Source organism: Phodopus roborovskii, unplaced genomic scaffold (assembly GCF_943737965.1).
Source record: "Phodopus roborovskii unplaced genomic scaffold, PHOROB, whole genome shotgun sequence".
Lineage (NCBI taxonomy): Eukaryota > Metazoa > Chordata > Mammalia > Rodentia > Cricetidae > Phodopus > Phodopus roborovskii.
In genome coordinates this window covers 2,113,903-2,134,621 of record NW_026125546.1, presented here as the reverse complement: position 1 = coordinate 2,134,621, position 20,719 = coordinate 2,113,903, and the positions used below count along the sequence as shown (strand labels likewise).

At 39.8% G+C, this 20,719-nt stretch overlaps 1 pseudogene; it reads right to left on the bottom strand.

The window, feature by feature from the left end:
- Positions 1–18,480: 18,480 nt before the first annotated feature.
- On the bottom strand, positions 18,481–18,835 carry LOC127216506 (CDKN2AIP N-terminal-like protein; annotated as a pseudogene).
- Between the last annotated feature and the right edge of the window lie 1,884 nt (positions 18,836–20,719).

Sequence of the window (20,719 nt, the reverse complement as noted above, 5' to 3'; positions counted from 1 at the left end):
TGGAACACATTAACAAATGGCACATGCCGAGATACTCATGATTTGTTTTTTTGTTATGTACTATTTCCAACATTAATTCGTTAATCCTTAATTATAAGACTGTAACATTCAGCTGAGAGACCTGTGATAAACACAAGTCTTGTAAATATTTTTGTTAGGCCATATTTACTTGAGCAATCTATTCACTGTATTTTTATAGGAAATTAAATTTATGTAAGCTATAAATAAACCACATGTTTGGTAATTAGTCTTCAACTCTGCCAATGAATTCTTTTATCTATTTAAGTAGATTAACCCATTACACTATAAAGACGCTGTAGGTTATCTCAGGAAAATGTTTTGTATTCTGTTTATATTAGTTTTGTTGAGACAGAGTCCTATTGCATAGCCCACTCTGCCCTTGAACACAAGATCCTCCTTCCTATGAAGGAGTCCCTTTGTCAGTTATGATTGGTGGCTCCCTGAGATTAAAGACCTCTAAGGGGCTTATTTATTATAATGAGTGTGGCACTGTACACACATGTGAACTGCAGTTTTCTCACTGCCATGTGAAAATATGTATTTGTTTACCTGTAACTCATAAGAGTTCCCATGTGCTGGGCAGTGGTGGAGCATGCCTTTAATCCCAGCACTCCAGAGGTAGAAGCAGATGGATATCTATGAGTTCAAGGCCAGCCTGATCTACAGTAGCGAGATCCAGGACAGGCTCCAAAGCCACACAGAGAAATGCTGTCTCAAAACAAACAAAACAAAACAACAACAATAAAAAAAAGTTCCCGCTTGCTGTATCCTATCCCTGGGCTTTGCTATCTATAGGACCACAGTTTTTCCATATAACTTCCTATTGCTCCATACCTTATCCCATCTTGGTATTCCTTATCCTGACATCGGAGTTTACTTTCTTGTTGTTAGGCCCCTGAATCACTTCTTGCAGGTACTGGTTCAAACCTTGCTTCACTTTATGGACACAGATAAAAGACAAACACTGCAGTACAACTATGATAAGTCCTGAGAAAATAAACAAGTGTTATTATAGGAATAATAAGTAGTTGAAAAGGGATTTGTTGAGGAAGAAGACAAATAATGCATGACTCTCTAGAAGAAGCCTGGGTTGGCCAGGAGAAGAGAGAGAAAGAACAAAGCATACTGAGGGAATGTTCTCCCTCCTGCTACCCATCCTCACCCCTCAGCTGCAGCAACAACTTGTCACAGGGCTAGGAGTACCATCTGATTGAGAAGCATCATACCAGACAAGCAAGTTCTGTTTCTCAGTCCTGACATTACCATCTACTAGTCATACTCCATCAGAACCAATGTGTGGCATGCTACTTAAGTAGCTGCTTCATTCCTTGATTGCTGACACATCAGTCAAAGATCTTTTCCTTTGGAAGTTGTGTTTCGGGTTCACAAGTTTGCTGCTAATTTGTTGTTTCTAGTTATAACAGCCCCACCATAAGAGGAGGACCCAACCCAAGGCAACCAGAAATTTATTTCACCTGTTCAAACTGATGTGACTGCTCACCTGACTCAACTCTGGCTATCCTGGCTCTCTCTCACCTTGCTGATTGCCAAGACATTAATATTTACTTGTTTTCTAGTCCTTGGTTTAAATAATTTGCTCAACGTGTTCTCTGAATTCAGCAAACCTGGCCATAATCTCTCTGCTCCTCTGTATCCCTCAATGGATTCCATATGTGGACATCCCAAGGCAAGGGCTTACTTAGCTCCAGGCTTAGCTTCTTAAGATCTGGAAAGATTGTTTGCAGTGAGTCCAGAAACATGGACATGTGCCAATTCTGTTCAATGTCAGAGGCCATGTTAAGGATGCTGTTCCTTATCTTAAGCCAACAGGAAGTCATCAAAGGGTGTTGAGCTGGGAATAAGAGCAACAAACTCGCCTTTAAAATCACTGATGCCATCTTTCTGCTAAAGCAAACACTAATCAGGGTGTTTGTTTCCTGGGAGCTAATTAGAGACATGATAAATAACTTATGCAAACTGGAGTGGGAGCTACTGAGGCTAAAAACGAGGTCTTTTCATACATCTGGAAGGAAGCAGGAACTAGCATACTTTGGGGGTAGGGAACATTGTCTTCAAACCTTCAGGACAATGTTGCCACTAATGGCTCAAGTTTCAGATGCATTTTTATAACTGTAGACATTACTTTTCCTATTCCTGGTGTTTACTACATGTCAAGAACAAGTAAGTCAAGAGTGCAAGCAAGTATAGGAATTATAACCTGTGACAGGCAGAGCTCAGAAAACACACACACACACACACACACACACACACACACACACACACATCAGACTGTAGGGAGATAGTTCAGTGGCACTGACCACGCCCATTGGGGGGTGGAGCCATGGGCGGAAGTAACCTGTGGAAGGAGGTCGGAGGGGGCCAAGTAAGGCGCTCTCTTTCTGGCGTGACTCGGACAGGAGAGGATCGGGTTGAATTTCCTGGTGTTCATCTGTCTAGGTTGTAAGTTATTTCTCCCTGAATAAACATCTATTCGGCCTATTTGTTTATCCTGATCCTTATTTACCGCGATATCAGACGTGTTTTCCATGGATAGACTACTTCTGGACTTCGGGAGGCTAACGTTTACTCCGGGCATTATTTTCTAAATGTCACTTCTCATTGTGCAGTCCATTGTATTGCTACATGCACAAGTCATTTTTTAATAATGAGCATGTAGCAGGGTAAAGGACAATTATAGTCCAGAGGTCTTACAAATCAAAGGAATCACACAGATAAAATACCCGAAGCAAGTCCATGAATCTGTAAGTTATGAAATTCAATTTACTTCAAATGTCACCAATTTATCATCCCCAATTCTTGGGCTAAGGAAGAGCTCCAGAGAGCAAGTGCCTCGTCCCCAGCACTTCACCCAGGATATTACGCTGATCCCCTTTCTCGCCAAATCTGGCTTTTAGCGATGTTTAAACTTTCTTAGATATTGCGCAAGTATATTAGTAACAAGGCGGCAATTCCCCCCCAAACAAAGGCCTGTGTAAGGCTGAACAGGCTTTGCTACTTCAAAGTCTTCAGCCAAATTTATCTCATTTCTGGGGCATAACACAGAAGGCAGCATATTCAGATGGGGGAGGGGGGCTTTTAATGACTAGCAGCCCTCTGCAAGGAGCCTAATGTATCTAACCACGGCCCTTTAGCTTCAAGAATTTCCATTACTGTGCTTTCAAACAGAACCGTGATTTCCCACAGACCCATTAAAATGCCCTCTTTTGAAGCAGGTTTCTGAAATCAATTACTGTAATGTATTCTTCCCCATAGTCCTCCCTGTATGGATTGTTGTCCCCTGGGCTGGGATTTCAGATCCCTGTATGCCCACACAAATCATCCATCAAAAATTCTTAATTAGTGAATCACTGTTCACTTTTAAAGGAAAAACATAAATACATAAATTTCACACTATTTTTAAAGTCGTTAAGCAAATTTTATATCTTACTGCCATATGTTCCCTTAGCATGCATTAGGTTTTAATATGCTTTTCTATTTCCTAAAATAAGAATAGTCAAAACCTACCTAGAATTAGAGCCAATTTTTGCTGATACTTTTTCTACCATAACAAAATAGTCAGATCACCCTATTGCCAGTTCAGGGAGAATATATCCCCCTTTTTTTTCTTTTTGGTTTTTTTGAGACAGGGTTTCTCTGTGTAACAACCCTGGCTGATATGTTGCTTTGTAGACCAGGCTGGCTTCAAATCACAGAGATCCACCTGCCTCTGCTTCTGGAGTGCTGAGATTAAAGATGGTAGTTACCACACCAGGCTTCCCTATTTTGTGTCATGATAGTCATTTCTCTATTTTAGAAACACTGGCCCAATGATTACTTCACTCGGCAGGAATTTATAGAATAACCACAAGGACCTGTGTTTTATAATCACATACCACATTCCCTTCAACGCATAGACACTCTGCATCCTGTGTATGACAACAGAAACACCCAAAGACATACCTACACACACACTTTCATCCTCTAGGTTTTTATTATAATCATGAACTGGTCATTTCTAATGGCCTCTCCAAAAAAATAACAATGGTCATAAAATCAGTCGTAAGACATAACAAATTAGCTTTGAATTGTTAAGAGTGCTTGGATTGGATTTCTCTCTTTGTATTATCTTAACTAAAGAGCAAAATATATCAAAAGATGGCCTCCCTTGCAGAAGAAAGAAGGGAATAAAGTATGAAGGGGAACTGTGAAGTATGAGGATTCCAGGATAATAATAATTATACACTATTCATAAAGATTATTTTGTATGTACTCAATGTTTTCTGAAGGGGCTCTAACTGAGGAGAGAGGAGGGAGGAGGGAGACCAATATAGACAGAGAAGGGGAAACGAGGGACAAATAACATCAAGTTTTGATAAAGTCTCAAGGAATCATTGTTTTATATCACTTAAAATTATACACAACATGCATGCACACATGCACGTGTGCACCTTAAAGAAGTTAAGCCACTTGGACTGACAGTGTCCCCACAACCATAGACTGACAAACATTCCAGGACCAGGCATGAGAAACCTCATTTGGGGAGTCCTTGGTCACCTCTCAGGGGTTGGTGGTGAGTACCTATTGCTGAAGACACATAGACACGAGACTCAGACTAATTGAGCTGGATTTGACCTAAAGGCATCATTCCTGAAATCTAGCTTGCTTCCATGGTACCAGAAAACACAATGCAAGCTGCCAAATGAGGGAAATAATAGTCCTAACCAGCAGTGTCATCTATGAACCACAACATTGACCAGCACAGCAAAAATGTCCAAAGAGGTACAATAACAAAGAGCACTCCTATGCTGGGGGAAATCAGTGGCTGCCTAATTGGACACACTCATGAGGACGGAAAAGATTCCTGGTCCTAGACACTGGCCAACAACCTAGGGCTAGTGAAGATACGGATCTACCCCTACTTTACTAGACAAGCATAATTGCTAGCTACATTCCTAACATTATACTTAAACCCACAGATAAGCGTAGCTACAACCCCTCATAAAAGAAAACTCTCTTTACAGCAAATGGAGACCATCACAGAAGACCACAACTGGGTATCAATGGACTGTGGGGATTCTGCGCCAAAGGATACATCTATATCACAATTCACACATCTATAGCTCAGGCAACATCACAGAACAGAGGACAGGGAGATTGTAAAAGAGCGAATACCAGAACGCCTGCTGTCAGTCTCTCATAGAAATGGCTGAGTGAATAAGACCTGAACAGTGTCAATAAGCGTGCTAATTGAGAAGGGGCAGCAAGCCATAGAGAAAGAACAATAGACAACCAATGACCACAGAAAGAGGGGAAAAAGTAGCCTCTCCAAGGAATGAGCCACCTAATTGGTTATCTAAGACAAGGAGTCAACCCTGAAACCATATGCATGCACACAACAGAAACAGACTCAGAAGGTTGTGCATACATATGCATGTAATAACATTAAAGAAAAGTGGGCTATTAGTGTGAGAGTGAAGGGAACATGGAAAGAGTTGGAGTGAGAGGACTTTGGAGGGGTGGAGTGAGGGGGGTAAGTGAGAAATGATGCAATTACAGTCTCAGAAAATAAAAGAAAAAAGAAATAATTTTTAAAAAGTGGCAGACCAGGTCTTCTCTTAGCAAATGCCATTTGCTGATATTAATTGGCAACCCTGTGGGCCCAGACAGTCCCTCTCACAGCTCCCCTGTGCGGCCCACCCTCTCCCCCTGTCACAGCTCTGGCATTTGATTTCATCAATGCCCCAGTGTTGACCAGATTCAGAGATGATGACTCCCACTCTCTAATTCTCAAGTGTAAAGAACGTGAATCAAAAATTTCAGTTTACAAATGTATAGTAAGAATTACAACTGCTGTGAGGAACAGATGCTCACCACACAGAATACAGGTAAAAGGGAAATCCTCACAGGGGATGGGTGGTTGGGAAGGAAGTCAGAATAAGGTCAACTAATGATTCACTTATAAAGTTTTTTTTCCCCATCGTTTTGATAGTTTGATATATTCATTTCCACAAAGGCTGCTAGCAAATGCCTCCTCCAGAAAGGACCAGAATGAGTGCTGGTCTCTGCATCCCTACTTCCTCCTTATGCATGCTGCAAGGACTGACCCAAACCTTTTCTAGGGCCATGGTCTCTCCTTGTGCTAACAACTCTAAGAGGCATGAGTCAAGTCTTCTATACATTGGTATGGATAATTAGTTAGAGCCTTACATATGCACACAAGAAATGGCTGCTACAGGACGTGGGTGGGTGCCGTAGCTGGGAGAGGACAGTGGGATACAGGGGTGCAGTGGTCGGTTGAAAAAACATCACCCACCCCGAGAGTCTTGAAAGAAGGATTGTAGACGTCAATGTCAGAAATAATCTATTTAGCTTAGAATGCCACCGTGGTTTTGTTTGTTTGTTTGATTGATTGATTGTTTTTAATGAACTCTTTTTAAAGTCTCTTTTCGCTTAAAACAGTTTTTTAAATTATAATCCTCTGATATTGTAGATGTCATTCAAGATGTCAGTCCCTTGGTCCCCAAAGGAGCACAAACTCACAGTTGTCACTGGGAGTCTCTTAGAAGGAAACCAAGACTTTCTGAATGCACAGATTATGGTCAATAACACTTAGAATATTAGTGTCTCAATTTTATTTTTTCTCATTATTTTGGGTTTGATGAACAAATATTTAGTTTTTAGACCAATGCTTTTCTATAGAAAGACTCGTCAATTATGTAACTTAAAATATTCCAGTAGCCATATTTTAAAATACAGACAAAAATAAATTTATTTCTCCATCAAAGTTTATTTAGCCCAGTTTGTATAAAATATGACCATTTCAATACATAATTAGTATACAAATTATTTTTTATGAGAACGGTTTGTAATGTAAATTTGAAGCAAGCTTCTTTTACATGGCAATCCCACTTCTCTCACCCTCCCCTCCTCCACCGTCCCCCTCCCAACCCCCATCCCATCCCCTTTCTGCTCCCCAAGGAAGGGTGATGTCTTCCATGGGGAGTCTTCGAAGTCTGTCATATCATTGGAAGCAGGGCCTAGGCTTCCCCCATGTGTCCAGGCTGAGAGAGTATCTCCCTATGTGGAATGGGCTCCAAAAGTCTATTTGTATATTAGGGATAAATACTGGTTCACTACCAGAGGCCCCATAGACTGCCCAGTCCTCCTAACTGACACCAGATTCAGGGGATCTGGGTTGTTCCTATACTGGTTTCCCAGCTGTCAGACTGGAGTCCATGTGATCCTCATTGTTCAGGTCAGCAGTGTGTGGGCTTCTCTAGCTGGGCCTTGACCCCTTTGCCCATCTCTGCTCCCTGTCTGCAACTGGATTTCAGGAGTTCAGCTCAGTGTTTAGCTGTGGGTGTATTCTTCTGCTTCTATCAGCTACTGGATGAAGGCTCTAGAATGGCATATAAGGTAGTCATCAATCTCATTATCAGGGAAGGTCATTTAAGGTAGTCTCTCCACTGTTGTTTAGATTGTTAATTGGGGTTATCCTTATAGATCTCTGGACATTTCCCTAGTGCCAGACTTCTCTTCAAACTTACGATGGCTCCCTCTATTATGGCATCTCTTTTCTTGCTCTCCTCTATTCTTTCCATGTTCCCTGTTCCCTCATGCCCTCCTCTCCAGTACTCTTCTTCTCTTTCTCCTAACTCCCTCTCCCTTCACACCCATGCTCCCAATTTGCTCAGGAGATCTTGTTTCTTTCCTCTTCTCCAGGAGACCATGTATGTCTCTCTTAGGGTCTTCCTTGTTTCAAAGCTTTTCTGGGAGTATGGATTGTAGGCTGGTAATCCTTTGCTCTATGGCTATAATCCATATATGAGTGAATACATACCATGTTTGTCTTTTTGTGTCTGGGTTATCTCACTCAGGATAGTTTCTTCTAGTTCCATCCATTTGCCTGCAAATTTCAGGATTCCATTGTGTTTTTCCACTGAGTAGTATTCCATTGTGTATCGCATTTTCTCCATGCATTCTTCAGTTGAGGGGTATCTAGGTTGCTTCCAGGTTCTGGCTATTACAAACAATGCTGCTATGAACATAGTTGAACAGTTGTCCTTATTGTATGAATGGGAATCTTTTGGGTATATACCTAAGAGTGGAATTGCTGGAGGTAGACTTTGAGGTAGACTGATTCCCATTTTCCTGACAAACTGCCATACTGATTTCCAAAGTGGCTGTATGAGTTTGCACTCCCACCAGCTGTGGAGGAGTGTTCCCCTTTCTCCACATCCTCTCCAGCATAAAATGTCTTTGGTGTTTTTGATTTTAGCCATTCTGACAGGAGTAAGATGGTATCTCAAAAGTTGCTTTGACTTGCATTTCCTTGATGGCTAAAGATGTTGAGCACTTTCTTAAGTGTCTTTCAACCATTTTAGATTCTTCTATTGAGAATTCTCTATTTAGTTCTGTACCCTACTTTTTAATTGGATTATTTGGTATTTTTGTAGCTAGCTTCTTGAGTTGTTTGTACATTTTGGAAATCAGCCCTTTGTCAGATGTGGGGTTGGCGATTATCTTTTCCCATTCTGTGGGCTGCCGTTTTGTCTTCTTGACTATATCCTTTGCCTTACAGAAGCTTTTCAGTTTTGGGAGTTCCCATTTATTAATTGTTGATCTCAGTGTCTGTGCTACTGATTTTATGTTCAGGAAATGGTCTCCTGTACCAATTTTTTCAAGGATACCTCCCATTTTCTCTTCTACGAGTTGTAGTGTGGTTGGATTTATGTTCAAGTCTTTGATCCATTTGGACTTAAATTTTGTGTATGGTGATAGATATGGATCTATTTGCAGTCTTCTACACACCAGTATCCAGTTATGCCAGCATAATTTGTTGAAGATCATGTGTTTATACTTGTGTGGGTTAATATCAGGGTTTTTAATTCTATTCCATTGGTCTACCTGTCTATTTTTGTGCCAATACCAAGCTGTTTTCAGGACTATAACTCTATAATAGAGCTTGAAGTCAGGGATGGTGATGCCTCCAGAAGTTCCTTTATTGTACAGGGTTGTTTTGGCTATCCTGAGTTGAGGATTGTCCTTTTGTGGTCTGTGAAGAATTTTGCTGGGATTTTGATGGGGATGGCATTGCATCTGTAGATTGCTTTTGGCAAGATCGCCGTGTTGATCCAACCTATCCAATAGCATAGGAGATCTTTCCATTTTCTGTTATATTTTTTAATATCTTTCTTTAAAGACTCAAAATTCTATTTATATTGATGGGAGATGTCATTCTGTAAACATATTTCTCTTATTGGTTAACGAATACAGCACTGTTGGCAAATAGGAAGGCAAGATAGGCGGGACTATGAGACAAGGAATATTCTGGGAAATGTAGTAAGGACAGTCAAGATGTAGGGACTTGAGAGAAAGAGGTCCAGACCTTCTCTCTGGTAAGATAAGACCTTGTGGAAACACTTAGATCAATAGAAATGGGTTAATATTTAAGACAGAGCTGGGTAATAAGAAATGCTAATAACAGGTCAACAGCTTTATATCTAATACAGTGTCTCTGTGTTTTATTTGGGGCTGATGGAACAAGCTGGAGAGAAAACTGCTCGTAACATTATATAGGTCTTTCATGTGATTGGTTAGTGTAACCCCAACATATTTTATATTGTTTGTGGCTATTATAAGAGGTGATGTTTCTTTGATTTCTTTCTGAGTCCCTTTATCATCTGTATATAGTAAGGCTACTGATTAATTTTAGTTAATCTTGTATCCTGCCACTTTGCTGAAGGTGTTTATCAGCTGTAGGAGTTCCCTAGTAGAGTTTTTGGGGTCACTTATATAAACTATCCTCAAACAGTGAAAGTTTTACTTCTTTTTTTCCAATTTGTATCCCTTTGATCTCCTTTTGTTTTCTTATTGTTCTAGCTAGAAATCCAAGGACAATATTGAAGAGATATGGAGAGAGTGGACAGCCTTCTCTTGTTCCTAATTTTAGAGGAATCATATTGAGTTTCTCTCCATTTAGTTTGATGTTGCTGTTGGTTTGCTATATATTGCTTTTATTATGTTTAGGTATGTTCCTATTATCCCTGCTCTCTCCAAGACCTTTATTATGAAGGGGTTTTGGATTTTGTCAAAGGCTTTTTCAGAATCTATTGAAATGATCATGTGGTTTTTCTTTTTCAGTTTGTTCATATGGTGGATTACATTAATGTATTTTTGTATGTTGAACCATCCCTGCATCCCTGGAATGTAGCCTACTTAGTCATGGTGGATGATTTCTCTGATATGTTCTTGGATTTGTTTTGCCAGTATTTTATTGAGTATTTTTGCATCAATGTTCATGAAGGATATTGGTCTGTAGTTCTCTTTCTTAGTTGTGTCTGTGTGGCTTGGGTACTAAGATAATTGTAACTTTGTAAAGAGTTTGGCAATGACCCTTCTGCTTCCAATGTGTGGAACACTTTGAGGAGTATTGGTATTAGTTCTTCTTTGAATTTCTGGTAGAATTCTGCACTGAAACCATCTTGCCCTGGGCTTTTTTTTTTTTGGTTGGGAGAGTTTTGATGACTGCTTCTATTTCATTAGGGATTATAGGTATATTTAAATTGCTTATCTGTTCTTAATTTAAATTTGGTAAATGATATCTATTGATATATATCCAGAAAATTGTCCATTTCCATTAAATTTTTGAATTTTGTGGAGTATAGGTTTTCAAAGTTTGTCCTGAAGATTCTCTGGATTTTCTCATTGTCCATTATTATGTCCCCCTTTTCATATCTGATTTTGTTAATTTCCATGGTCTCTCTGCCTTTTGGTTAGTTTGGATAAAGGTTTATCTATCTTGTTGATTTTCTTGAAGAACTAACTCTTTATTATATTGATTCTTTGTGTTGTTTCCTGGTTTCTACTTTATTGGTTTCAGCCCTCAAATTAATTATTTCCTGGTGTGTACTCCTCCGGGGGAGTTTGGTTCTTTTTGTTCTAGGGCTTTCAGTTGTGCTGTTACTTCTCAATTATTCTCCAGTTTTTTCATGTGGGCACTTAGTGCTATGGACTTTCCTTTTAGCACTGCTTTCAAATTGTTCCATAAGTTTGGGTATGTTGTATCTTCATTTTCATTGAATTTTAGGAAGTCTTTAATTTCTTTCTTTATTTCTTCCTTGACCCAGGAATGGGCATTGTTCAGTTTCTATGAGTTTGTAGGGTTTCTGCAATTTGTGTTGTTGAATTCTAACTTTAAATCATGATGATCTGATAGGATATAGGGGGTTATTACAATTTTTTTTCTACCTATTGAGGTTTGCTATAATGCCGATTATATGGTCAATTTTAGAGAAGGTTCCATGTGGCGCTAAGAGAGGGTATATTATTTTGTGTTTGTCTATAGATGTTCTATAGATGTCTGTTAAACTCAATTGGGTCTTAACTTCTGTAGTCCCTTTGTTTCTTTGGTAAGTTTCTTAAGTAGTATTGAAATTCTTATGGATAATTTACAATCTTTTAAAAAGGTTGTTAAACCCAATGTGTATCTCCATTTGAGCAACCCCCATTTTCAAATGTTTACCAGGTGTTTGTAGTTGGGGTTCCCTTCCACATTCCCAATAATGAAGTCTTACATGTCTACTGTCTGTCTCAGCTTGTTCCATGTTAGTGGATGGAGTTCTCTTTCAGAGCAATCTAAGAATGTCCTTCATGGGCATGGAAAGGAACTGAAAGCTGATATGAACCAAGAAGGTGAGGCAGAGGGAGTGACTGGGGAAGAGCTGAGCAATAGGAAGTTGTAAGGTTGGTTTCAACAGTCAACTGATTCTCTTGGGCTGAGTAGGAAAGCCAGAATTCCAGAATTCTTTTCTTCCTCCTTTCCTCCCTCCTTCCCTCCCTTCCTCCCTTCCTCTCTCCTTCCCTCTCTCCCTCTTTTTCTCTCCCTTCCTTCCTTTCTTCCTTCTTCCTTTCTTCTTCTTTTTGAAATGTTTTAAAGCCACAAAGCAGCAGAATTTTTTTCCTTTGTCTGAATTTCCATAACCATTTGTGATGGATTAGCTTCATACTGTTAACTGAAAAATCCCTACTACATTTTTAGGGGAAAAAATGCATTTTCAGTTATCCTCCCAATGCCTGTTTCTGATTAGATATAAGACAAGAGCTCTAAGCCCTCTGATTCAACACACACTGAAGTTATTTTAGACAATCTGATTGCATCAATATCTTTATACTCATGGATGGCCTCAGGAATCCATGGGGCATCTCAGTAAGAAGAGGGAAGCCTGGGCCCCAATCCGTAAAGCCCTGAGAGCTGGAGAAGTCAGTAACCACACACATTGTTGCAGGATAGATCTGTTCTTAAGTCTCTCATCCTGCTGTCAAACTATCCATCATTCCGGTCTGTGTCTGTCACAGATATTGTTTTTAGAACAATCTTCCCATGCTATTCTATGCTTGATGAAAAGGCCTTGGTCAAATTGGCTAGAAGTTTGTACTATTAGAGTGGCTGAAATTGAGGGATTCTTGTGCAAACAAACAGCAGGAACTTAAGCGTAACTCTGTGTGTGTGTGTGTGTGTGTGTGTGTGTGTGTGTATGTGTGTGTTCAGGTTTAGTCATTCACATTTCTGAATGCTTACCCCAATAAGCATAAAGGAAGCTGTTAAATATGATACCAACATTAATTTAATTTACATAATATAATAGTCATTTCTGTTCATAATAAATAGAGCAGGCCGTTTCTTAATTACCTTTGACGAGCAAAGATGTTGGCTAGGGAGCATCTGCTTTGATGACGCAGGGCAGTTGCCATAGATAAAAAGAATTAGGAGCTGATGCTGCGGTGTAATGGCTCACATCTCCTGATGCTTGTGAGGACAAGTTAAAATAATCCCTCCTAAGAGTTGATTTACTGACCACATTTTCCTCATTAGATGCAATTGTTTATTCTGTTTTCTTCCTACTATTCTGCTGAAGGCAAATCCAGGCTTTACTGTAACAGGAAGCAAGCCTGTATATTCTCCCAATGCAAAGAAGACAGAGTGAATCCTGCTGCTACATACACACAAATTTACTTTTATGAGCTAATTTTAGAAAGAATGGGTGTCTGAGGGAGGAGGGGAAGTTAATTACACTATCAACAAACTCTCTGGTTTTGAAGACAGAAACTTACAGTATCAATGGGCCCAGATTTCATTGGCTCAATAAACAAAACTTTAAAACGTTCTAAGCAGAAATCAGTGCAGATCCAGCAAGGAAGGCTTGGTGCTAAAAAAAAAAAAAAAAAAAAAAAAAAAAAAGAGGGGGGGGGGGCGCTTGACTCTCCCCAGGGCTTGTGCTCAGACCAACTTCTCTAGCTGGCCTTGGGCTCTCTCTCTCTCTCTCTCTCTCTCTCTCTCTCTCTCTCTCTCTCTCTCTCTCTCTACCTCCTGTCAGGTCACAGGTATAGTTATACTGTCATCCTTTAGAAATCTCTAGCATCCTTGTCTGACTTAACTAACAAATAAATGGCCATTATTCCTGGAGGAAAACATACTAATTTTAAAATTGATTCAACAACATAAATGTTCCTTTTTTTTTTTTTTTTTTGCAGTGCTGGGACTCAAACTCAGGTCCTCACACATTAGGCAAGAACTGTACAGCTGAGCCAAATCCCTAGGCTTTCCATGGATATGAGACTGAAGGAGGAATATCAACTATTAATTGTGAAATGATAAAAAGGAAACAAAAGCCTACTTTGTAGGAGCAGCTGGGTTTTGTTCTTTGTTTTGTTTCTTGTTTTTTCTTCTTCTGTTGCATTCTAGATTTTTGCTTACTGTAGAAAACACTGGCTTCATAATCCTTTATCTTAAATATTTATGCCACTAATGAATGCTGGTTTGATTTTTCTGTTATGTTTAATTGTGTACCACCAAGCAATTGTATCCAGACATACTGATTTCCAAAGTTTAGGAATTACAACTCTTGACAGAACAGTGAGGAGAGTTAAATTGCTACTTGAGTTATTAATATATGCCAGCATCTGATTTATTTACTGCAGATCTGTTACGTTCTCTTTTCTTTAACATGCCTGGTTTGGGGTGGTGCTGGAGAAGGATGTGACAAGTTGTGTTGTCTAAAACTGACTCCAGTGGAATTTCTGGTTCCACTCTGTTAACCAACCACACACCTTTTCTGTCATGGACTACAGCCTGTTCTCACACCTTTAGTTTGTAATTAACTCTGGAAATATACTATTGCAGAAATGACATGACTGACTATTAAGGGAAGGTTCTCAATAGTTCTCACTTGAGATTCTGACCCTAGGAAACCAGCTACCTTGTTGTCTGGAATCCCAGGCTACAAAAACATCAGTGTCTTGGCTAAAATCCCAACCCAGGGTCAGCGTCAGTCACCAAGTTGCAAGAATGAAGATACTTCAGATTATTTTAGTTCTACCCCAGGGGCTTATTTGCCTTTGAGTATTCCTGCTGAGAGCACAGACTGAGAAGAACAGAGACAGACATCTCCTGCTGAGTCCTGTCCCACTCCTGATCCACAGAAGCCAAAGACCCACTAAATAGCTGCTAAGTGCCCCCAAGTTTCAGGACACTTAGCTATGCAACAGTAGGTAATTGGAACAGAAAGGATAAGGAGAAAACCAAATCTTTGTGTTTTAAATAAGAATGAGTTTTTCCAGAAATACTTATGATTCTAATGTAGTTACATTTTCTCTCCCTATTTAATTAAAACTAGCTCAGGCTTCCTTGCGAATTGAGCAGAAAGTACTGCATCTCCCTTTGGGGTACCCAGCTCTCTCCATTTTCTTTCTTTCTTCTTTTAATATATAAAAGAAAACATTTATTGGAGCTCACAGTTCCAGAAGGTTAGTCCATGACCTCATGGGGGAGTATGGTAGCAGGCAGGCAGGCAGACACTGGAACAGTAACTGAGAGTTTACATCTTATCCCAAAGTTGGAGCCAAAGGAAAGCTAACTATAACAGCATCATGGGCTTTGGAAACCTCAAACCCCAGCTTTAGTGATACACTTCTTCCAACAAGGCCTCACCTCCTAATCCTTATGAAACAGTTCTTCAGACTGGGGAACCAAGCATTCAAACTTGAGCCTATGGGCATCATTCTCAGTCTGTGGTGGCACAGACATGTAGATCTTTAGTTATAGGTGAGAAAACCATAAGTACGTTTTTCTATCAGTTTATTTCTAAAGTTACCAATCCTGCATTTTGTAGATATTGAGCTTTATTTTTAACTACATTATACTATTTTCTTCCTCTTTGAACTTAAAAAGTAAACCAATATTTGATTGTATTCTGAGAGTAAATTCAAATTAATGAAAGTATATAGAGTTAAGAAGTGAAGTTCTAGTAAAATCTCAGGGGCATATGTTAATTTAGGCTATCTAATAGTACCTGCTCTATTTTTCTTTTTAATTTCTTTTTACTTATTTTTTGTGTCTTTCACATCATGCGTCTACCTGTCCTTCACATGGGTCATTTATTTTCCTAACCTAAAGAGAAAAGCCTGGTGTCTCATATATTTCCTTCTACCTTCAGCTCCTTGCCTTTCGCTGCTATTGGCTGACCAAACTTGTAGGCCCATTTCATGTGATGCTTTTGAGAGTCAGCTCTTAGTACAAGCAACATGGCAGGGTTTTTTGTTGTTGTTGTTGTTGTTTTTGTTTTTTTGGGCGGGGGAGAATTTCATACATAATTTACAAAATTCCCACTCCTTCTTCTTCCCAGACCCACTCTACTGTTGTCTCTCATGCCAGGCCCCCTCCGTCTCAAATTCATGTTTTCTTCTTCTATAATTATTTTTGCTATATATTACTAAACTAAGGAAAGATGTGTCCACACACTTTCAAGGGGGTCACAGAACACCAAATTGACAGGAACAGAGTTCCCCCTAGCATGTCCTAGTTAAAACACCACACATACAGAAGAAAGGACCTGAGAAAGAGCTGCAGGTCACATACAAAGGAGAGCCGATCAGAGGGAGAGCCCTTTCTCAATGGAAACTTCAAAGGTCTGCAAAGTTCCCACTGCAGGAAAAGTCTGGAAAGCTCTTAGTCTTTCATTGCAATAAGTGGAATACAAATTTCATTCTACATGTTCTCACAGAAAAGTTAATAATGCTTAATTATATGTGTCATCAAATGTCTTATTTGTAACATGTGGATAAATTGCCAAAACATCAAGAGCACTGGATACAATGTGGGAAAATAATTTGGTGATTTAGGAACATACTTCCAATTGAGGATAAAATGAGGAAGATGAGGCAAATAACAGTATAAAATATTGCTTTAGTTATATATGACATATATTAATAATAATTGCTTTTGAATACCATTAGTTATTTAAATTTACTTTTCCAAACAGCTGATAATAAATAGGATATAATTGAAGGTAATAAAATTTTAATCAGCTTCCTAATTTTCCTTAACGTTTAATCACTCAGTCCAAATGGCTTGCCCTGACATTTATATTTTAAACAGAACTGAGTATAACACAAAAACATGCACATTAACCATAAAACTTACGATGCAATAGTCACACACTAACCATTCTACAAAATCTGCTTCCCAATTTCTCTTTCACTTAAAATTATTTTTCTGCTAGGATGATGTGGCCTCTCCCCCTGTATACTGTGTCTGCCTTGATGTCTCTGGTATTAATTTTTTCTATTTCTCTCTTTTTTGTCCCAGACTTAAATTTTCCTCATCTTCCCTTCTTGTTGTCCTTACACGGAAACTACAGCACATAACACAAACCTCTTGGAATTTATAGGTAAATTTTTATGAGACTTGGTGATCACTCAACTTCTTTCAGGTATTTGGGGAGACAAAACTGGTACTTTTGCCCTCTACGGGGTTACCTAGTTAGGTAATCTACACATAGTGCTAAAACTCATAACTCTTTTTCACTGGAGAAAGTTGACATAAAATTGAGTACGCAACCATGTAAAAATTAGTCTACAATCAAACATTTACTGGCAATAACTTTCTTTTCCAATGGAAAAGCTGTCTTACTGACAGTTGGATACAGAAAATAAAAAGAACCATCTATGGAAAGTACATTTTAAAGTGAATCATCACTTTTCATTTGTTTTTAAGCCTCTCAAATGTGACAAATGATTAGAATGGAAGGAGGCAAGGCTGCATTTAGGAGACAAAGCTAAGTGTCAGTGGGTAGAGAACTCAGCTCTCAGTCACTATGTTGCCAAGGCCTCTGTGACTGCTGGGATTGGCATCCCGACCTTCATTGCCTGGGAAAGTTTGTGGGAAAGTTTGTCTTGACTCATGCTCTATCCTGGTCATTGGGGACTTCAGCTAGGAAGCACACAAAGAGGTGACCTTCATCTCAAGCCACCACAAATGTTGTCCCATTGCTCTGACTTCAGACACCACTGGCCCCTACTTCTGGGTGTCCAATTTCCTGTATTCAGTATATAAAGCCAAGGCAAACCCCACTGTCTGACTGACCATAAAGGGACTGTCATTGATGAGTCCTGCTGTGGTACACTGTTCCACTGCTGCCCACAGTTCGGGCATTAACCTAAACAGAAGGAACTCGAAGGGGGCTCAGAAAAGACATATCAGCTGTCAGATGGAATATCATATCAATACCACCACCTCAGTGCAAAGCACGATTGTACTACAACCTGGAGGCAATGTGCACAGCAATTCTTCAAATGTGAAAGCCTTCTGGAAACAAAGAGAAAGTAGGCACGTGAGCAGCCTGTGAGACCTACGGAGTCTAGAAATCAGCTAGCTGGCTGGAGAAAGCTGTATATACTTCCAGGAATTTTTAATCCGATTAGCTATGTTTTTTTCTCCCTCTGCAATACCGGGGACCAAATCCAGGAACTCTAGCACGCTATGCAAGCACTATCCCACTAAGCTACATCTCTGGCCTTCAGCAAATTTTCAAAAGCAGCCAAATGCTTTTGTGTAATCGCCCCCATTCCTATGAGCTAGCTGGACTACTTTAAGCCTGCAACGTGATTCCCATTTCCTACACAAAGGTCTGAGAGTCCAGCATTGAAGGCGCTGCAGTGAGGCATCAGTCCGTGAACGCACAGTCGTTCCGTGGCCAGTGGCAGTGAGGTACAAGTATAGGGTGGGTTCAGATATCGGAAGGACAAAACTGGGGAGGAGGGGGCAAAAACCAGAATTGCGTTGGAAGGTACTCTGCTAAAAATAAAATTGTAAAACTCATCACCTGTCACTATTATAGCAACTTAAAAGGTGTTTCAAACAAAGTTTGGCTTGGACGATGCTGAAAAAATTTCAGAGAGTTTGCTGTTTATAAATACAGAAGTACGCATATGCACTTTTACAGCAACAGCTCCCGGACGAACCAAGACTTCTTTGAAGTGCTTGTAGACATGTCCCTTTAGATTCCAGCTGCTTCTATGTTGCAAACACCAGTAATTTCGAGAACTGCCACGGTTCAGTCATCTTCACCCTGGCCTCCTTTCTAAGCCTGTCCCCAGGGGTAAAAAGGTGGTAGATCTGCCTTAGCTTTGATGCTTTTTCATGAACTCATTTCTGCTTATAAACTGCGGCAGGCCTTCCACTTCAACCCCATCAGCCATTTCCATCACCTTGTCTAGAAGGTCTTTATTGTAACTACGACCCAGGAAGAGGTGGTTGGCCCAGACCGTGGATAGAAACGGCAGCTGGTCCAGGCGGCCTCTGCCATGGAGTGTGTCTCAATAGTCAGGCAGGTGACACAGGATGAGCTGCCTGTGCGCTTTCCATTCATTGCTGCTAGCTCTCAGGGTAGGAGTGGAAATGTTCGGTGAAGTCGATCGCCAGCCATACCCCGGAATCCAGCTCCTCCACTGAGATGGTGGCCTCGACACCCACCATGACTCCCCCCCCCCCCATACCACGGAGAGTCTTACTAGCCTGCCACCTTACCGACACGCTGACAATAACTCTTGAAGAAATTTAGTTTTCAAACTTTGACATACATATAATTTTTATGTTTATTACAGATGAAAGCAAATATGGGTACTAATGGTGAAATATATTTAGTTTTACACAAAACATTGAATCTTGGTTGAATATTCAATACTGCGGGACACGGAGTTCTGTCAATGCCTTTCAGAGATGACTGTTACTTTCATTTTTATAATGATGAATGCTGAGAACACGGCTTCATGTAAATGAATGGTAATAACTGCAGAAGTATCTTTAGGGTCATTTGAGACATTTTTGTAAATTCTGTTTAATGCCAAGCCAGAAGTCATTGAATACTCTTTAAAATGAAACTCAATTCTACAACTCAAGCAGAAATTTAAAAATCAAACATTCTGCCAGGTGCTGATGGTATGTACCTTTAATTCCAGCCCTGGTGAGGCAGAGGAAGGTGGATCTTTGAGTCTGAAGCCAGCCTGATCTACAGAGTGAGTTCCAGGACAGCCAGGGCTACACAGAGAAACCTGTCTTGAAAAGCAACCAAACAAAAACCATACATTCTATTACAATTCAACAAAAAGGCATACTAATTTGTCAAGATGATTCAGCAGACAAAAGTACTCCCACTGAAATCTGATAACCTGAGTTTGATCCCTAGAACTCACAGTAGAAGAGAACAAACTCCCAAGCTCACAACCACAGCGAGGCATGTGTATGTGGGCACACACACAGATAATAAATAAATACTTTAAATAATTTGATGCTTACCTGACAAGGACTAGCAGTGAGGAAATACTACTTTCTAGCTTAGAATGGGCATTCAGGGATTAACAAATGCAGTAACACGTAACCGGTTTCTCTCTCTCTTTTTATTTCCCACAGAATACTAGTTTAATGAGATATTAAATATTGAATGAAAACAGTGTTAGTGGTCTAGGGAGATGGTTACAGTGTTTGCCCAAGCAAGAGGCTGAGGATTTGAACCCATGTACAAATGATGTGGACATGATATCCCAGCTGTAATTCCAGCTTTTGAAGGAAAGCCCTAGGTAGACAAGCTGTATTATCAAGTCTGGGTTTGATTGAGAGACCCTGCCTCAAAAAGCCTTAGGGGGAAGAACAATGAGGAAAGTTGCTGACATCAGCCTTAGTCCTCCACAAGCATGTGTATATGTACGTGCACACCACATATGCATGTAAACACACATACAAGCATATATAGCAATACACAAATATGTGAAAAAAGAAAAAAATAAGATAGTAATAGTATCAGTTGTGTAATTCTGTGTTAGAAAGAAAGGATTGGTAACTAGTTTCTTGAGTTCTTTGTATATTTTGGAAATCAGCCCTCTGTCAGATGTGAGGTTGGTAAAGATCTTTTCCCATTCTGTGGGCTACTGTTTTGTCTTGTTGACTTTATCCTTTGCCTTACAAAAGCTTTTCAGTTTCAGGAGGTTCCATTTATTAATTGTTGGTCTCGGTGTCTGTGCTACTGGTGTTATGTCAGGAAGCGGTCTCCTGTACCAATTTGTGAAAGGGTACCTCCTACTTTCTCTTCTAAGGGGTTCAGTGTGGCTGGATTTATGTTGAAGTCTTTGATTCATTTGGACTTAAGTTTTGTGCATGGTGACAGACAAGGGTCTATCTGCAGTCTTCTACACACCAGTATCCAGTTATGCCAGCATAATTTGTTGAAGATGCTTTCTTTTTTCAATTGTATATATTTAGCTTCTTTGTCAAAAATCAGGGGTTCGTAGGTGTGTGGGTTAATATCAGGGGTTTCAATTCTATTCCATTGGTCTTCCTGTCTATTTTTGTGCCAATACAAAGCTG